This window comes from Scyliorhinus torazame, chromosome 10 (genome assembly GCF_047496885.1).
Source record: "Scyliorhinus torazame isolate Kashiwa2021f chromosome 10, sScyTor2.1, whole genome shotgun sequence".
Lineage (NCBI taxonomy): Eukaryota > Metazoa > Chordata > Chondrichthyes > Carcharhiniformes > Scyliorhinidae > Scyliorhinus > Scyliorhinus torazame.
The window spans coordinates 77,920,711-77,939,966 of NC_092716.1; positions in this window are offsets into that span (position 1 = coordinate 77,920,711).

A 19,256-nucleotide genomic window follows, 5' to 3' on the forward strand; every position below is an offset into this window, starting at 1 on the left:
GCACCAGCCCACTGGCAGCGGCCCCCTGGCACTGGCCCTGCCCAGTACCGTTCCGTACCCCGGCCCACCCATGTCCAGCAGTGCTGCCTACATCGACCCTCCAACTCCCCACACCCCCATCTCACCATCCACCCCATTCCTCCCTCCCTCTCTGAAATGCCGATACCCTGGTGAAGAATGACACATGCAACTCACAATGTCCCCTATGTATCCCGCAGGAGACGGTGGCACACAACAGACAGGATAGGGCACAGAAGCTCGGCGGGGTGCCAAACATCAGAGTTCTCACCCTCTACAAGGAACGGGCCCTGTAGGTCATGTGGGTGGCTGAGGACAGATTTGTTAGCGACGTAGATGTTGGCATACAGCACCGGCCCACACCCAGAAAACTTGCTACACGTGCATTGTTAATTTCATATGGAATGACCCATCCCTCCCACTGACTACATGTCCATTCTCCTGCAGGATCTTCATCTGATGGTGCCTGCCCATCACGGCATAGCTGTCATCCTCACCCGCCATCAGCACAGAGGCACACATCTCGGTGGCCGACAGTAGTGGGTAGGCTTCTGGGGCACATTCTGGTGAACAGTTCTTGATTGAGATGCACTCTGGTGCTTTTCTAACTACCTGCCTGCCCCCCTTCTGACTGGTGGTAACCCATTCCCGCTTAGACTGCACTTCCTTAAGCTGCAATGTGACCATATCTAAAAATATGCTCTCCACAAACCTCAGTGCGCCGCTGTGCTTTCAGCCGACGCTCAAGCTCTGACATCTGGCTCTCAAGCTGGTCATTTCCTGCAAATGTGGTCATCCAGACTACAAGTAGCATCTACGAATTCCCACATGCTACAGGCCATGCAAAACACAGACTGAGCTCCCCAGTCCTACATTTAGTTAAAAGAATCTTACATTAGAAAACTATTTATTTGTTTTAACAGCTAGAACTCTTACATTTCCTTAATAAAGCTTTAAATTAGAGAAAAGCAACTTGCTCACTACTTACCCATCAGGTTTCTCCCTTACAGCATCTCCACCTGCAGCAGGGCTAGACCACTCTCTGAAGATTAAAAAGTTAAAAAGCAAAAGAGCACCTCTCTCCCCTCTGCACCGAATTCCAACTGCGCTCCAAATTCCCAAAATACACACAACTACTGTAGTTGTGCCTCATTCGGGTTGTGCTCTCTCCCAACTGTTTATGTGTGAACCTAGGCTGTTAGTTAAACCTAGTTAAACCTAGATCACCATAATTCTGATCTGGAACATACAGTGCAGAAGGAGGCCATTCGGCCCATCGAGTCTGCACCAACTCACTTTAGCCCTCACTTCAACCCTATCCCCGTAACCCAGTGACCCCTTCTAAGCTTTTTGGTCAGTAAGGGCAATTTATCATGGCCACTCTACCTAACCTGTACGTCTTTGGACTGTGGGAGGAAACCGGAGCACCCGGAGGAAACCCACGCAGGCGCAGGGAGAACGCGCAGACTCCGCACAGGCAGTGACCCAGCGGGGAATCAAATCTGGGACCTTGGCGCTATGAAGCCATAGTGCTAGCCACGTGTGCTACCGTGCTGCCCACAGCTGTTAGTTAAATCTAGATCATTGCTCATTATTAAATTTAATATGATATGCTGCTTGTTGGTTCTCGGGCATATTATTACAGAATATCATCGTGGAAACACTCAAGATATTTGCTACCTAACTGACATGCACTGATCCGCATATTCCAAAGCATATGAAGATAAAAACCCTTATTAAGAGCACCCTGCTTTGCTACCTTTACGAAACCTTCAAAACCTTTAAGGGAGCCTCTGCACTACTCCTGCTGAAGTCTTAAATTTATTTCAATATTATAATTCCACCTATGAAGTCCCCATTGTCTGCTTAGCATTTGCTATATCCTCTCATCATTTGAAACAATTTTATTATACTCCATGAATTTGCATAAAGAATACTTATTTGAGCCATACACACTAACCTGTCCTTCTATTTTATGGAAACCCCCATCTTCAGGCCGCATGGTAGCACAGTGGTTAGCACTGCTGCTTTGTAGCACCAGGGACCAGGATTCAATTCAGAACTTGGGTGACTGTGTGGAGTTTGTACGTCCTCCCAGTATCTGCATGGGTTTCCTCTGGGTGCTCCGGTTCCCTCCCACAGTCTAAAGATGTGCAGGTTAGGTGGATTGGCCATGACAAATTGTCCCTTAGTGTTCAAAAAGGTTAGGTGGGGTTACTGGGTTATGGGACTAGGGTGGAGGTGTGGGCTTAAGTAGAGTGCTCTTTCCAAGAGCCAGTGCAGACTCGATGACCATAAGACCATAAGACATAGGAGCAGAATTAGGCCACTTGACCCAGCGAGTCTGCTCCGCCATTCACTCTAGCTGATATTTTTCTCATCCCCACACTTCTGCCTTCTCCCCATAACCCCTGATCCCCTTATTGATCAAAAACCTATCAATCTCTGTCTTAAGGACACTCAGTGATTTGGCATCCACAGAATTCTGCGGCAAAGAGTTCCATAGATTCACCACCCTCTGGCTGAAGAAATTCTTCCTCATCTCTGTTTTAAAAGATCATTTAGTTTGAGATTGTGTCCTCTGGTTCTAGTTTATCCTACAAGTGGAAACATCCTCTCCACGTACACTCTATCCAGGCCACGCAGTATTCTGTAAGTTTCAATAAGATCGCCTCTCATCCTTCTAAACTCCAACGAGTACAGACCCAGAGTCCTCAAACGGTCCTCATACAACAAGCTCTTCATTCCAGGGATCATTCTTGTGGACCTTCTCTGGGCCCTTTACAAGGCCAGACCCTTCCTTAGATACGGGGTCCAAAACTGCTCACAATACTCCAAATGGGGTCTGACCAGAAATATGTCCCAGGTCTTGCATTCTAGCCCTCTCGACATGAATGCTAACATTACATTTGCCTTCCTAACTGCCGACTGAACCTACACGTTAACCTTAAGAGAATTGTGAACAAGGACTCCCAAGTCCCTTTGTGCTTCTGCCTTCAGTTCCTTCCTCCAGATCATTAATGTATATTGTGAAAAGTTGTGGTCCCAGCATCGATCCCTGAGGCACAGCACTAGTCACTGGCATCCTCACAGAGCATGGCCAATTGGAAAGAGCTTCATGACTCAATTGGATGGTTCTTGACCAGCAATAAAACAGATTTGTTTAAAATTCAAAATACTTCTAAACTAATAAATAAAAATGTCCATATTGTTTTAATGCCCCTATAATTCTTATCCTGGGTTGACTAGGAGATCAACCTCTATTTCCTGGAGGCTCCATCGCATTCCTGGAGATGATAGACAATGCAGGCTGCTGCCTGGAGTTAATGTTCTCTTTGGAGGTCAAACAGCGAAGAAAATAACTTCCAACAGCTTACTAATTAAAGGAATTCAGATAGTTGAAGTCTAGTTTATGTGACAGCATGGCTTTGGGTAACTAATGGGCCCCCTGGTTGAAACCTATTGGGCTTGGGAGCAGGTAATGGGTGGGCCATTAACACCACCTTGGGATATTAGGAGTCACAAATAGCTACCTTTTTGCATAGCTGGCTGCAAAAGACATCCTGTCTCCTGGGCTGGAATTATGTCTTAGAAATGTAAATGTTTGATGTATTTCTCTGGAATTTGATTGTCAGAAGTCACAGGGGGGATTAGTACCTCTTTTTTCAAAAAGTAATGACCACCCTGCTTATTTTATATGGGTTAGAAATTCCTCTGCTAGGAGTCATGGTTCATTATGAAACGCTTTGTTCATTATTAAAAAAATGACAATTTTTACAGACTAGTCCGGGTGACTTAGATATTATTTATTTTCGATCCCAACTCAACCGAGACAAACTCTATAGATAAATCTTTATTAAAATCTGTAGAAAATGATTCCAATTTTATCCTTCACCATGCGACTTTATGGAATATAACAGCTGTGAATGATACTATGGGCCTGATTTTCTTCATAATGTTTTTTAAATTTAGAGTACCCAATTCATTTTTTTTTTCAGGGCAACTTAGCTTGGCCAATCCACCTACCTTGCACATCCTTTGGGTTGTGGAGGCGAAACCCACGCAAACACGGGGAGAATGTGCAAACTCCACACGGACAGTGACCCAGAGCCGGGATCGAACCTGGGACCTCGGCACCGTGAGGCCGCAGTGCTAACCCACAGTGCCACCGTGCTGCCCTGATTTTCTTCAAATTGACATTCTTCCAGACTGAAGCAGGTAACATATATAAAAGAAGCAGGTAGAATGTGCAAGTGGCTCTATCAGGACAGCTTGCTTCCTTAATGGTGCAGAATACCAGTGAATGCAGATACATGGGGCGGGATTATCCAACCCCGCGCCAGGTCGGAGAATCCCTGGGGGGGGGCGACACAAATCCCGCCCCGACGCCGGCTGCCGTATTCCCCGGCACCATTTTTCGGGCGGGGGTGGGATTCCCGCCACGCCGGTCGGGGGCTGTTGACAGTGCCCCCCCCCCGGTGATTCTCCGGGCCCCGATGGGCCGAGCAGCCATCCATTTTTGGCCAGTCCCGCCGGATTGGGTTACGTATGGTCCCACACGGCGGGACCTGGCAGGGGGCGCGGGGGGATCCGACCCCGGGGGGGGGGGGGGGGGCACCGGTGGCCTGGTCCGCGATCGGGGCCCACCAATCTGTGGGCGGGCCTGTTCTGTGGGGGCACTTCTGCGCAAGCACGGAATCACGCCGGCAGTTCCGCGCATGTGCGAGATCACGACAGCCGTTCCACGCCTGCGTGAACTCGTATAGTCCCTTCGGCGCAGGCTGGCGCGGCACCAACCTCTCTGCCATCCACCTACCCCCATAGACAGGTGAGAATCCCTCACCTTGGGGGCCTGTTGACGCTGGAGTCATTGGCGCCGGTTTTCCCGCCGGCATGGGGACTTAGTCCCCGGAAGGGAGAATCCCAGCCATGGTTTTGCAGACACACCTGTATTTCCCCCACTGCCCCACCTCAACAAGCCCACATGATTCTGGTCATCCCTTCTGGTTCCCATCTGCCTGAGAGCTATGTCTAGTTTCTCCTCTGGTGAGATTCCTGGATGCATCTTTTATATATTGATAACATACCAGCTCTATGGGACTGAGGCTTCAAATCCAATATTGGATGCATCTTGTGCCTATCCATTCATACACATTCTTGGACATGCTTCCACATGTTTATCTACTTGAATATAGTGTAATTTTGAGTACAGAGTATTCTTACAAGCCTTTCTCCTATGTAATTGTCTTTCTGGCATCTGTTGAGGCTTTTAAGCATGTCATGGCTTTAGTAGAATTTTCAGTCTGCAAGAGAGTGATCTGTAAGCAAGATCTCTTTTATTGGTGACTACTGCTCTGTTGAGTTACAATTATTATCAAACTGTGTTATTTATTTATTTATAGAAAGAAGTTCTTTCTTTTAAACAATGCATTCGACTATCTACATTGTAGTCTCAAGTTACCAGATCTTTTTGGCGATCAGGAGAAAATGGAGAGAAACTGAAATGAAGATTTGCAATCTTCAGCGTGGCAACACAAGGATAAATTCAGAACTTTGCTTGTTTTCATTGGGGGTCTCTTCGACGGAATTTAATATTGGCAGCACCAAGGCTATTTTTGGGGCAGTCAGTGAGTTTGATGAGAGAAGTGAGGAGTGGGCTGAATACCTGGACAGGTTGCAGCATTTATTTTTCTCAAATAGAATTGAAGGTAAGGCAAAAGAGCACTCAGTTCTCCTGAGTGCGTGAGGCGAAGACTTAAAAGTTCATGAGAAATCTGGTCATGCCACAGAAGCCAGGGAGATTTCATTTGCAGATTTAATTGCATAACCCGAAGCCCTCAGTGATTGTTCAAAGATCCAGATTTCATAGCCATTTTTGAAAAGCAAGTCAATTGGTAGCTAATTTTGTGGCACAATTATGCCAGTTTTCAGAACACAGAGATTTTGGAGCAGGTTTGGAAGATATGCTCAGGGATCGGCTGATCTGCGGCATTAACAAGGACAGCATTTAGCATTGGTTGCTGGGTAAAGACACACTGACTTTAAAAAAGGCTCTGGAAATGTCGCAGGGCATGAAAATGGCTGTCAGTGATGCTAAAGATATTCAAAACGCTAATAATAAAAGGCCCAGGTGAGGATGCTGCAACAAATGAAGGAGGATGCAATAAAAAAGGAGAAAGAAGTGGAATATTTTAGATGTGGTGGGCCTCACTATGCAAATCATTGCAAATTTATGAGTGCTGGTTGTCACCGGCGCAACAAGAAGGGGCATTCAGCGAAGAAATGCAGGTGTGTGAAGCACAAGGTAAAGACTGAGCAAAAATATGTAATTTTGAAGAAGCCTCAACCAGCTATGCATCATTTAGACAGCTCAGAGCAGGCCTACAGCATGTTTCATGTGAATGAGGCACAAGCAGAACCTATTTGTGCTACAGTGGTGATCAATGCTGAACAAATCAAGTTGTACACGGACACATGTGCCTCTACACCTATGATTAATGAAGAGACCTACAAGTCGATGTGGGCTCTAACCAAACGCCAGCCCTTACTCCGGCAGAGATTATGTTTCAGACATATACAGGAGAATCCATACCTTTGCTCAGGGAGTTAGCAGTCAATATTGCTATCAATATTCAAGAAGCAAGGGCACGCCTCCTTGTATCCAAAGGGAAGGGGCTGAGTTTGCTAGGGCGGGACTGGCTGAGCAAAGTTCCACGGAAGTGGAGTGAGGTAAAACACACAAGGATGACTGAGGATGTTGTTAGGAAGTATCCGGATGTGTTCAAGGTGAACTGGGTACATTGTGTGGTACTACTGTGAAGTTGTATGTAGATCCTCAGGCTACTCCTTGCTTTTTCAAGCCCAGGACAGTGCCCTAAGCCATGAGAAGGAAAGTGTTGGAGGGGTTTGAATGGCTGAAAAGGCTTGGAATTGTTAAGTGATAGATCTGTTGGTTAATATATCTTATGTGTCACTGCACTTTATATACTACTCGAATGATTATGAAACTGAGCTTAATGCGTGAAGTAAATTATCTTTTATTCAGTTAGTTTTGCAGATGTCTCTTATCACAGGTCAGTTTTCTTCCAGATACAGAGTTTTTTAAAGTTTGTTTTGTCCAAGCAAATACAGAGTACTGAGTTGAATTCAATACAAACTACAGCTCTTGATATTTCTTCTAATTGAATACATGATCCAGAAAAGTTAAAGATAAACAAAATGGCTGTTAAAAGCGATAGTGCAGAAAAATAGCTTCAGAAGTTAAGACAGATGATTCCGGAATGAATTGTTCAAACCGGCACGTACTTTTGTAAGATTATTGCTGTCACTAATGTCCTCCCCTTTCTGGCTGTGATTGGGTTAATGTTATTACACAGTTAATTTAATTCAATTAAGATATCTGTCCATCAGATTTTAATATGAGGTAATTGAAATACGTCTTTCTTTTGAACCGTATCCATTGTCATGAAAACATTTCTGGGAATATAGCCCAAAAACTTTGAATTAGCAAAATGCATTCTTGGTCTGTCCAGCTTCCTTATCTTGATGTTTCTCATGAAATTCAGCATTTTTACTGTCCTGTTTGAAATATGGGTATTTTAACAAACCATTTCAAGAAGCCATTTTAAATCTTGGCCCATTTATTCCTTTACACTTGTTATATACTAAAAAGGTAGATTTATACTAAAAAGGTAGATTGTATCATTAAGCCAATTCATTTTTCTCATTGGGCAGCTCCAATCATTCCTGTCCTTAAACATGATGGTACAGTGTGCAAATGTGGTAACTGCAAATTCACCTTTAACAAGGCTTCCAGGTTAGATGCTTATCCATTACCTATTGTGGAAGAATGTTTTCAAATCTTTCAGGAGTCAAAATTGGACATGAGCCAGGCACATCAACAACTCTTGCTAGAGGACGATTCAAAGCAGTACGTGACTATCAACACACATGAAGGGTTGTTCAAGTATAATAGGTTGGCTTTTTGCATACCCTCCAGTCTTGCGACCTTACGGCAACTGACTTGGATGACATCTTAATTACAGGGAATACTGAGGAGGAGCACTTCAGCAATCTGTATCCAGTTTTAAAAAAGATTTTCAGAGGCGGGACTGCATCTGAAGAGAAGCAAGTGCAGTTCTCTAGGCCACAGAATCCCTGGACAAGGCTCATCTCCTGTGGAGGGGAAAATTCAAGCCATTAAGTAAGCTCTGGAGCCCAGGAATTTGTCAGAGCTCAGGTGATTTTCAGGCTGGGTAAACTATTATGAAAAGTAGTTGTCAGACCAGTCTACAGTGTTGTCTCCACTGTACCTGTATCCCTCTCATAGCCTCAGCAAGAATACAGCATTGGGCGCTTACATTGTCAGCTTATCAGTGCAATATCGTGTACAGAGCAGGGGAATACAATGCAAGTGCAGATGCGTTGAGTCATCTCCCATTACCGGATTTGCAATCCAAGGGATTGTGTCCTCCTGAGACAATTTTTTAATACGAGGGACATGCACATTTTCTGGTAAGTGCGAAGCAGACTAGAACATAGGAACTAGGAGCAGGAGTAGGCCATCTGGCCCTTCGAGCCAGATTAAGCAGTGATGGACAGAGATTTCATTTTGTTGCAAGTTAAAAGGTTTCTAATGCAAGGGTGGCCAACTATCATAGAAGATGATAAGTTAGAACCTTAAATGAAGTCTCGGGATTAGTTAAGTGTACAGGATGGATGCATACTGTGGGGGTCAAGAGCGGATGTTCCACCCCCTGGTCATTCACAAGTCACGAATTAAATCCATGAGGCTTATCCATGTGCATCTAGAATGAATACTCTAGCCAGGTCATATGTTTGGTGGCCTAATGTTGACCTGGACTTGTAGAACAAGGGGAAATCCTTTTCAGCGTGTCAGATGAACCAGAAAATGGCACCACCAGCAGAACTTCATCTTTGGGCTTGGCCTGCTAGGCCCTGGTCCAGACTGCATGTGAACTTTGCAGGATTTTTCATGAACCACATGTTTTTGGTTGTCGCAGATATGCATTTGAAAAGGTTGGAAGCACATTTCATGAGTGATATTACAGTTCCTGTGACAATTGAGAACTATGTCAAATGTTTGCAACTTCTGGTCAACGAGATTCGCTTGATTCATATGAGAGCACTGCATTTACAAGTGAATTATTCAAGAATTCATGCAAAAGAATGGTTTACGCCATACATGTACTGCACTCTTTCATCCGGCTTTGGATGGTTTGACAGAGCGAGCTGTTCAAACTCGGAAGGAGGGATTGGAGAGAATGGCAGGTGATATTTTGAGTTCATAGCTCTCAGGATTTTTATTCCAGTATCATAGCATGCTACAGTCCATAACCAGGCTCTCTCCAGTGGAACTGTTGCTAGGTAGATGGTTAAAGTCTCTTCTGGGTCTCCTTCATCCAGATCTCAGAGGAAAAGTGAGCAGGAGACAAGAGAAGCAGGAGGGACACGACTACCAATACCAGAGAGACAGTTTAAACCGGACGATCAGGTTTACATCAGAGATTTTGGTAGTAACCAGAGGTGGCAACCAGGAATAATTTTAAAACAGAGCGGTCCAGTATCTTGGGTCCTGAGACTGCAACACGGATGAGTTGTTTGCAGACACCAAGAACATATCTGTTTACATTATGATTCAAAGTCAGGAAAGGTCTCAGAGTTTCAGAGTCAGCAACTGCTACAGAAAGCGTAGCGGAAGGTAATGACACTGTGGATGTTCACCAGCAAGTGGTTCTTGTGTTTCCAGGATTGCCAGCTGGGGGGGTGGAAACGGAACATTCATGTTCACACTCGGAATCTACCTTCTTCACCTATGATTCCAGATCAACTGCTACAACATTCACCAGTGGTATTGTGTTGGTCGCAATGCAATTGCAAAGCTCCCTGACAGACTTTCGTATAGTTTTCTTTTTATTTAAATTTTTCCAATTAAGAGGCAATCCCAATTAAGCGTAGCCAATCCACCTACCGTGCACATCTTTGGGTTGTGGGGGTGAGACCCACGCAGACATGGGGAGAATGTGCAAACTCCACACGGACAGTGACCCAGAGCCGGGATTGAATCGGGGATCTCGGCGCCGTGAGGCAACTGTGCTAACCACTGCGCCGCCATGCCACCCCGACTTTTGTATAGTTAAGACATTGATTTCATTCTACTTCTGGCCTGACAGGAGGATTGGAATTTAAGGGGAGAGAAGTGTCACAGGATGTCATTTTGACTACAGAGTTTTCTTATAAACCTTTCTCCTACATAATTGCTTTTCTCTGGCATCTGATGAAAGTTTTGAGCATGAGTGGGTTTTGGCAGGTTTTTTAGTCTGTAAAAGCATGACCAGTAAGCAAGACCTGTTTTACTAGTGGTCTGGTTTTACCAGTTATTACTGTTACTGTTCAGCTGAGTTACTGTCGTTGTCAAACTCCGTTATTTATTTACATTAAAAAGTTCCTTCTTTTAAATTATGCATTTTAATGCCTACTTTGTGATCTCAAGTTACCGCAGATCTATTTCAACAAACTCCAATGCTCTTCCGACAAGAACATAAGGTAGTCAGAAATAGAGGCAAGAGTGGGCCATTTGGTCCCTTAAGTTTGCTCCACCACTCAATAGGATCATGGCTGATTCTTGGCGTCAACACCACTTTCCTGCTAAATCCTCATATTCCTTGATTCCCTCTGGGTCCAAAAATCTTTCAATACCAGAAACGTCCCCTCTTCCCCATAGCTTGTAAACTGTTCAATTAATCAAATTTTCAATGTTCCATGACAATTTCGAAAAAAAATGTTAATCATATAATCTCATATTGTTCCTTTTGTGTGAAAATCATCAGTGCACTACAGTAATTCAAGAAAGCTGCTGTCATTGAAAGTCATTAGCAAGACAAATCTAAGAAGTGAAGAGAGAACGCCCACAAAGCTAGTGAAAATATTGAGAAGTCAGAACTATGCTTATATGAACACTAAACTGGAATGAAATTACCAGCTGAGGTCATGCAGTGTGGGAGTAAGGTTCCTTTGCCGTGTGGAAAATAAACAAGTTGAAAAGGTAGCAGAAACAGACAGCACTTTAGAAAATGAGAAACCACAAATGAGTATGTCTGTAAAAGTCAAGAACAGTGCTTCAGAATTAACACAGACGCTCTGTGTGTGTGGGTGATAAATAACTGAACATCAGCAATAGAGGCCAAAGGTTAACTGGATGGAATGGATGGGCAGGGGGGGCGAACACCCACGTGTTCCTCTTGGCATGATGCCTGGTATATTTCGAGGACTGTGTCTCAGGTTCTGTGCCAGTGGAATAGTGGGTGGTGTGGAGGCCAAACTGGTCAGTAGATCAAAGGGAAGAAGCACACTATGGATGTGTTTCTTGGAAGAGCACACCTGGTTGCACAAAGATAATTCTTGTACTTTAATTTCAGGTCTGTCACCTCTTCATTTCTGTTGGGTGGGCCATTTATAATTGATCCTTACAATTCAATGAAAGATTCGAACACTGTCTCTCACCTCAAAAGGACATTTACATGAAAATGTTTTTGATAAATCGTTGGCGAAATTCTCCGGTATCGGCGCGATGTCCGCCGACTGGCGCCCAAAACGGTGCAAATCAGTCGGGCATCGCGCCGCCCCAAAGGTGCGGAATGCTCCGCATCTTGGGGGGCCGAGCCCCAACCTTAAGGGGCTAGGCCCGTGCCGGACTAATTTCCGCCCCGCCAGCTGGCGGAAAAGGCCTTTGGTGCCCCGCCAGCTGGCGCGGAAATGACATCTCCAGGCGGCGCATGCGCGGGAGCGTTAGCGGCCGCTGACAGTTTCCCACGCATGCGCAGTGGAGGGAGTCTCTTCCGCCTCCGCCATGGTGGAAACCGTGGCGAAGGCGGAAGGAAAAGAGTGCCCCCACGGCACAGGCCCACCCGCGGATCGGTGGGCCCCGATCGCGGGCCAGGCGACCATGGGGGCACTCCCCGGAGCCAGATCGCCCCGCGTACCCCCCAGGACCCCGGAGCCCGCCCACGCCGCCTTGTCCCGCCGGTAAGGTAGGTGGTTTAATCTACGCCGGTGGGACAGGCATTTTAGCAGCGGGACTGCGGCCCATCCGGGCCGGAGAATCGCAGGGAGGGGCCCGCCAACCGGCGCGGCACGATTCCCGCCCCCGCCGAATATCTGGTGCCGGAGAATTCGGCAACCAGCGGGGGCGGGATTCACGCCAGCCGCCCGGCGATTCTCCCACCCGGCGGGGGGTCAGAGTATCTCGCCCCCTGTATTTGTTTAAGAGATAGAATAGGGTTCAAATTCACATGAAATGTGTCTTTTTTTAATGTACTTTATTCCAAACATGTGTAAAAAACAGCAACATATAAAAACACACTCCACAAAATCACAGTCCACAGTATGTACAATTTTCCCCCTTTTTATCCCCTCTCCTCTCCCGCAACTTATCCAGACCTGCAAACTTCCCTTTCAAGTACACGTCCCTCACCCTTTCCAGCCCCGCCTCCCTCCACTTACCATAAATCCCATCCATCACCCCTGGCTTCTACCTGTGATTCCCACTCAGTGGCATCAACACCCACATCCCCTCCAACCTAAAATGTCTCCTCAGCTGATTCCACACCCTGACCCTCGACTGTACCACTGGGCTCCCCGTATACTTCCTCGGAGCTAATGGCAGCGGAGCCATCAGTATCACCCTCAGACTGGATCCCCAGGACTCCTCCATTCTGACTCACTCTGCCCCACCTCCCCCCAACCACGCCATCGCCTCACCTTCTCCACATTCGCCGCACAATAATATTGTAGCAGGTTCGGTAATGCCAACCCACCTTTCTGTCTCTGCCTCGATAACAGAGTTCTCTTTATCCTTGGCACCTTCCCAGCCCATATGAACTCCAAAATCACTGGGCTGGATTTTCCATTGTCTGGATTCTCGGTTGCGCCGGCAGCCTGGTGATTTCCCAACGCCGTGGGGCTGCCCACAATGAGAAACCCCATTGGCCGGCTGGCGAGACGGAGAATCCCGGGGGCGCGCCGCACCAGAAATCCGCTGCGGTGGGGCGGAGAATCCCGCCCACTGCCTCCAATTTCCGGAAGAAGCCCGAGGGACAAAGATCGGGAGGGTGTGGAAAACAAACAGGAACCTTGGCAGCACATTCATCTTTACCACCTACACCCTCCCTGCCAGTGTCAGGTGGAATGTTTCCCATCTCTTAACAACTCCCCTACATTCTTCCACCAACGTTGTCAAATTCCACCTGTGCATCTGGCCAATTCCCTCGTCATTTGAATCCCCAAATACCTAAACTTTTCCCGAGCTACCTTGAATGGCAACACTTCCAAGTTGGCCCCCTGCCCCACTGCGTTCACCGGAAGCACCTCACACTTCCCGACATTTGACTTACACCCGGAAAAGGTCCCAAACCTCTCCAATATTCCCATGATCTTGCCCATACTCTTCAGCAGGTCCAACACAAACAACAGTCGGTTGTCCGTGTACAACGACACCCGGTGCCATCTGCTCCCCCTCACAATCCCCGACCAGTCCACCGACTCACCAAGGGCCATCGCCAAGGGCTCTATCGCCAGCGCGAACAACAACGGCAACTTCGGACGCCCCTGTCTCATTCCCCTGTGCAGTCCAAAACTCTGTGACCTCATCTCATTTGTACTTCCACTTGCGACCGGGGGTACACCCAAGCCACAACTTCGGGCCAAACCCAAATCTACCCAAAATTTCAAATAAATACCTCCACTCCATCCGATCGAAAGCCTTCTCCACATCCATAGAAACAATAACCTATGGCAACAACCCCCCCCCCCCCCCCAACCTCCCCCCCCACCCCCGACAGAGTCATAACCACATTTATAAGCCATCCTGATGTTGCTAGACAGCTTGCCAGCCCTTTACAAACCCCGTTTGATCCTCATGGACCACCCCTGGTACACATTCCTACATCCTCTCTGCCAACAACTTCACCAGCACTTTCACCTCCATATTTAACAATGAAATGGGCCTATACGACCCACACTCCAACGGCTCCTTCCCCTCCTTCAGGATTAGCATGATCGACGTCTGTGTCAACGTCTCTGGCAGCTCCCTCTTCTCCGGCACCTCACTAAACACCCCCAACAAATGCAGTGCCAACTCTGCCATAAACGCCGTTCAAAACTCCGCCTGGGAGCTGTCCAGTCCTGGGGCCTGCCTTGACTTCAAACCCCTGATTCTGTCGATCACCTCCCTCAGCCCCAGCGGCTCCTCCAATGTCTGCCTCCTCCCTTCCTCCAACCTGGAAAACTCCAATCCATCCAGAAACTGTTCCATATTTCCCTTCCCCTCCACCTGGCTCAGCCCTGTACAACTCCTCATAATACCCCCTGAATGCCTCATTTATCCTGCAGGCTCTGATACCACCTCCCCCTTCTTTGTCCGCACCCTTAGAATTTCCCTAGATGCCGCCAGCCTCCACAGCTGGTGGGCCAGCATAAGGCTTGTCTTCTCTCCTTCATATATTGCACCATCCCCCGCCAGCCTTCATAACTGCCCCACCACCTTTGCCATTGTCAACCTATCAAACTGCCCCTGAAACCTCTTCCTCTCCACCAACAGCTCTTTAGTAGGAGTGCCAAGTATCTCCTGTCCACCTCGACTATCCCGTCCAGCAGCCACCCATGCTCCTCCCTCCGCCTATCCCTGCGTGCCTTGAAAAAGATAATCTTCCCTCGGACCACCGTCTTCAACGCCTCCCAGAACGTGGCTGCTGACACCTCCCCATTCTGATCAATCTCCACGTAATCCCAAATCAGCGACCTCACCTTTTCACAAAACCCCTTATCTGCCAGAAGACCCGAATTTAACCTCCACCCCGGCCTCTGCACTTGCCCTGAGCTAAGCCTCACCTCCAGCCAATGCGTTGCACGATCTGAAATCACAATTCCAACAAACCCCAAACCCACCACCTCCATCAACACCGCTCGCCTCACCACAAAGAAATCAATCCTAGAGTACACCTTATACACGTGTGAGAAGGAGTACTCCTTTCCCCCAGATTCCTGAATCTCCACAGGTCAACCATTCCCATTCGTTCCATAAACCCTCCCAAATCTTCAACTTTCCCATTGACTTGGGGCTCGATCCTTTGGTTCCATCACACAATTAAAATCCCCACCCGTGATCAGCTGGTGCTTGTCTAAGTCCGGGATCGCTCCCTTTACAAACCCCACATCGTCCCAATTCAGTGCATATACGTTGACTAGCACCATTGGCGTCCCCTCTAACACCCCACTCACTATCACATATCGCCTGAAATGTATCATGATGCAATGTCATTACTTCATGAAGTTGGCATCTTTTTTAAAAATTGTACTTTTTAAACGCCTTATTATGAATCGGTCAGGAATGATCCAAACACTTCACGTACAATGAATAATCAGAAAGGTGCACCGAACCCACTACTTCCTCTAATCCTGGCCTCATGCAGCAATCTTTCATTTGTCCCACCATTGGTGGCCATGTCTTCAGTCATCTAGGCCCCAGGTTTTGGAGTTTCCTCCCTACATCACCGTGTCTCCCTATTGTCCCCCACTCCTTTAAGGTCCAAGTGGCTTGTGGTCAGTTACAAGAGTGAACTGGCTGCCATGCGCATATGGCTGGGATTTTTTATGCTGTGTATCACAACTAGGCCTTTTTTTTCAATTTGTGTATTCTTTCATTCTGCGTTGGTGAGTGTTCGGAAGGCAAAGGTGATGGGCCTGTCAGTGCAATACTCCATCTTGTGGGACAGGACATCCACAATACCTCAAGGTCAAAATTATCGCCTGGGTCGAAATGGACCAACAAGCTGGACGACTGTAGGGTATTTTTGATTTGATTGAAAGCTTGCTTTTGTGGGTCTTTCCAATATCAGTGTTGATGTTTTTTTAAAAGGAAGTGTAGGGGCGTCAACGTAATTGCCAAATTAGGGATGAATCAGCGTAGTCATTTACCATGTCAATAAATCATTTCAATTCTGCGACATCCTTTGGCGCAGGGATTTCCTTGACGGCTTTACCTTGTTCTCTAAAGGGTGCAGGCCTTTTGAGTCCACCTTAAGTCCCAAACACGTGACCTTGCTGGCGTGAAATGTGCACTTTTCTCTTTTTAATCTGATGCCAGCGTCTCTGAACCTTTGAAGGACTTTTTCCATGTTGGTCAGATGCTCTTCGTGTGAAGTCCCATCACTAAGATGTCACCTAAGTACACCACGGCTTTGGGGATTCCTTGTAGCAGGTTCTCCATCATCCATTGAAATATTGCTCAAGTTGATCAAATCCCAAAAGGCAACCTCATATATTGGAAAAGTCCTTTGTGCATATTAATGGTCATGAATTTTCGAGAGTCCTCGTCCAGCTGCAGTTGTTAGGAAGCATGACTTAAGTCATGCTTTGTATATGTGAGTCTCCCCCTGCCAACTTTGCATAGAGATCTTTCAACCGAGAGATCAGGGGCGGGATTCTCCGACCCCCCGCCGGGTCAGAGAATCGCCGGGGGCTGGCGTGAATCCCGCCCCCGCCGGTTGCCGAATTCTCCGGCACCAGATATTCGGCGGGGGTGGGAATTGCGCCGCGCCGGTTGGCGGGCCTCCCCCGGCGATTCTCCGGCCCGGATGGGCCGAAGTCCTGCCGCTAAAATGTCTGTCCTGCCGGTGTAGATTAAACCACCTACCTTACCGGCAGGACAAAGCGGCGCGGACAGGATCCGGGGTCCTGGGGTGGGCGCGGGGCGATCTGGCCCCGGGGGGTGCCCCCACTGTGGCCTGGCCCGTGATCGGGGCCCACCGATCCGCGGGCGGGCCTGTGCCGTGGGGGCACTCTTTCCCTTCCGCCTCCGCCACGGTCTCCACCATGGCGGAGGCAGAAGAGACTCCCTCCACTGCGTATGCGTGGGAATGCTGTCAGCGGCCGCTGACGCTCCCGCGCATGCGCCGCCCGGAGATGTCATTTCCGCGCCAGCTGGAGTGGCACCAAAGGCCTTTTCCGCCAGCTGGCGGGGCGGAAATTCGTCCGGCGCCGACCTAGCCCCTTAAGGTTGGGGCACAGCCCCCAAAGATGCGGAGCATTCTGCACCTTTGGGGCGGCACGATGCCCATCTGAGTTGCGCCGTTTTGGGCACCAGTCGGCGGATATCGCGCCGTTTCCGGAGAATTTTGGCCGAGATCTTTCAACCGAGAGATCAGGGGCGGGATTCTTCGACCCCCCGCTGGGTCGGAGAATCGCCGGGGGCTGGCGTGAATCCCGCCCCCGCCGGTTGCCAAATTCTCTGGCACCAGATATTCGGCGGGGGTGGGAATCGCGCCACGCTGGTTGGCGGGCCTCCCCCGGCAATGCTCCGGCCCGCAATGGGCCGAAGTCCCACTGCTGGAATGCCTGTCCCGCCGGCGAGAATCAAACCACCTATCTTACTGGCGGGACAAGGCGGCGCCAGCAGGCTCCGGGATCCTGGGGGGGCCGTGGGGTGATCTGGCCCCGGGTATGCCCCCACGGTGGCCTGGCCCGCGATCAGGGCCCACCGATCCGCGGGCGGGCCTGTGCCATGGGGGGCACTCTTTTCCTTCCGACTTCGCCATGGCCTCCACTATGGCGGAGGCGGAAGAGACCCCCTCCACTGTGCAAGCGCGGGAATGCCGTGAGCAGCCGCTGACGCTCCCGCGCATTCGCCGCACGGTAAAGTCATTTCCGCGCCAGCTGGCGGGGCACCAAAGGCCTTTCCCGCCAGCTGGCGAGGCTGAAATCAGTCTGGCGCGGGCCTAGCCCCTCAAGGTGAGGGCTCGGCCCCTCAAGATGCGGAGAATTCCACACCTTTGGGGCGGCACGATGCCGGACTGATTTGTGCCGTTTTTGGCGCCGGTCGGCGGACATCGCACCGATTGTGGAGAATCCCGCCCATGATACTTGCTAAGTTGGGCTGCTTGGCTAATAGTGAGTTTGTAGTCACCGCAGGTCTGACAGAACAGTCAGGTTTTAAGACAGGGACAGTAGTGGACACCCATTCAGAGAATTGTACCAGTTTGATGATCCCTAGTTCTTCCAAGCATGCCAATGATGTTTTGGTGTAGAACATAGTGGGACACCTCTAAATCTGAAGAATTGTGGTGTAGATTCATGGTTTGTGTAAATTTTTGCCTTTACTGCTCGCATTCGACCAAGCTCGTTTTGAAACATATCTTCTTACTTGCACAGGACTTCTTGGAAAATGCTGTCTGATATCCTGAAAATTTCTATCCAGTTTAACTTTATCTGACACAGCCAATCTCACCCCAAGAGGCTCAGCCCTTGTCCTCCCTCAATGATCATGAGTAATTGAGCCGACTCTTGTTGATACGACACCGGTGTCGTCATGGTACCCAAATTCTTGAGGTTTCCCCTGTATACGTTGCCAACTTTGCAGTATTGCTACTTAGGCTCAAGGGTTGGACTCCTCCTTCAAGGTACTCAGAAGTTTTTTTCACCCACCACTGTGGCTGATGCCCTTGTGTCAACTTCCATTCTCAATGGGCACCTGTTGACCACAAGAACTATTTCTATGCGAACCGTCTTGCTTACTTTAATCATAACCTGTAAATCTCAGATTCTTCTTCAGGGTTTTTCTCTCCTTTATGTAGTGGACTTGTTGAGAATTTTTTTTAAACTGGGTGTGCTGTGTCTGACATGGCAACATGCCTGAATGTGGCCCTTCCTATTGTACTTGAAGCACTTGAAATGTCTGAAATGGCACATTACTTGGGGATGGTCTCCCCGCATCTGTACCATTCTTCAAAATTCCTGGGCTGACGGCCCGCTTTTCTTCCTTTCCTCTGACCATGATGCTGCTCCTGGGATCTCTGTTCAGCCTCCTCTGTGCCTATCACTTGGGGCATTCGCCAACAGCCATTCCATTCCAAAGTTAATTTACCTCACCTTCTTGCACGCACTGCAGCTCAGAAGTGCCCTTCTCTTCGCATTCAGTGGCTTGTGTTATTTCTATCACTTTGTCCAAGGTAATTTTTGTTGCCACTATCAATTTCCTTTCCACATTGATATTGTTGATGCCACATACCAGGCAGTCACGTAGCATGTTACTTAATACCGAGCCAAATTTGCAGTGTTCAGCCATTTGGCAAAGTCTGGCAACAAAAGCTGAAATTTTCTCCCTTGGGTCCCTAAATTAAACTTACAGTGCTGCAGTATAATGGACGGTCTGGGGTTGAAGTGGT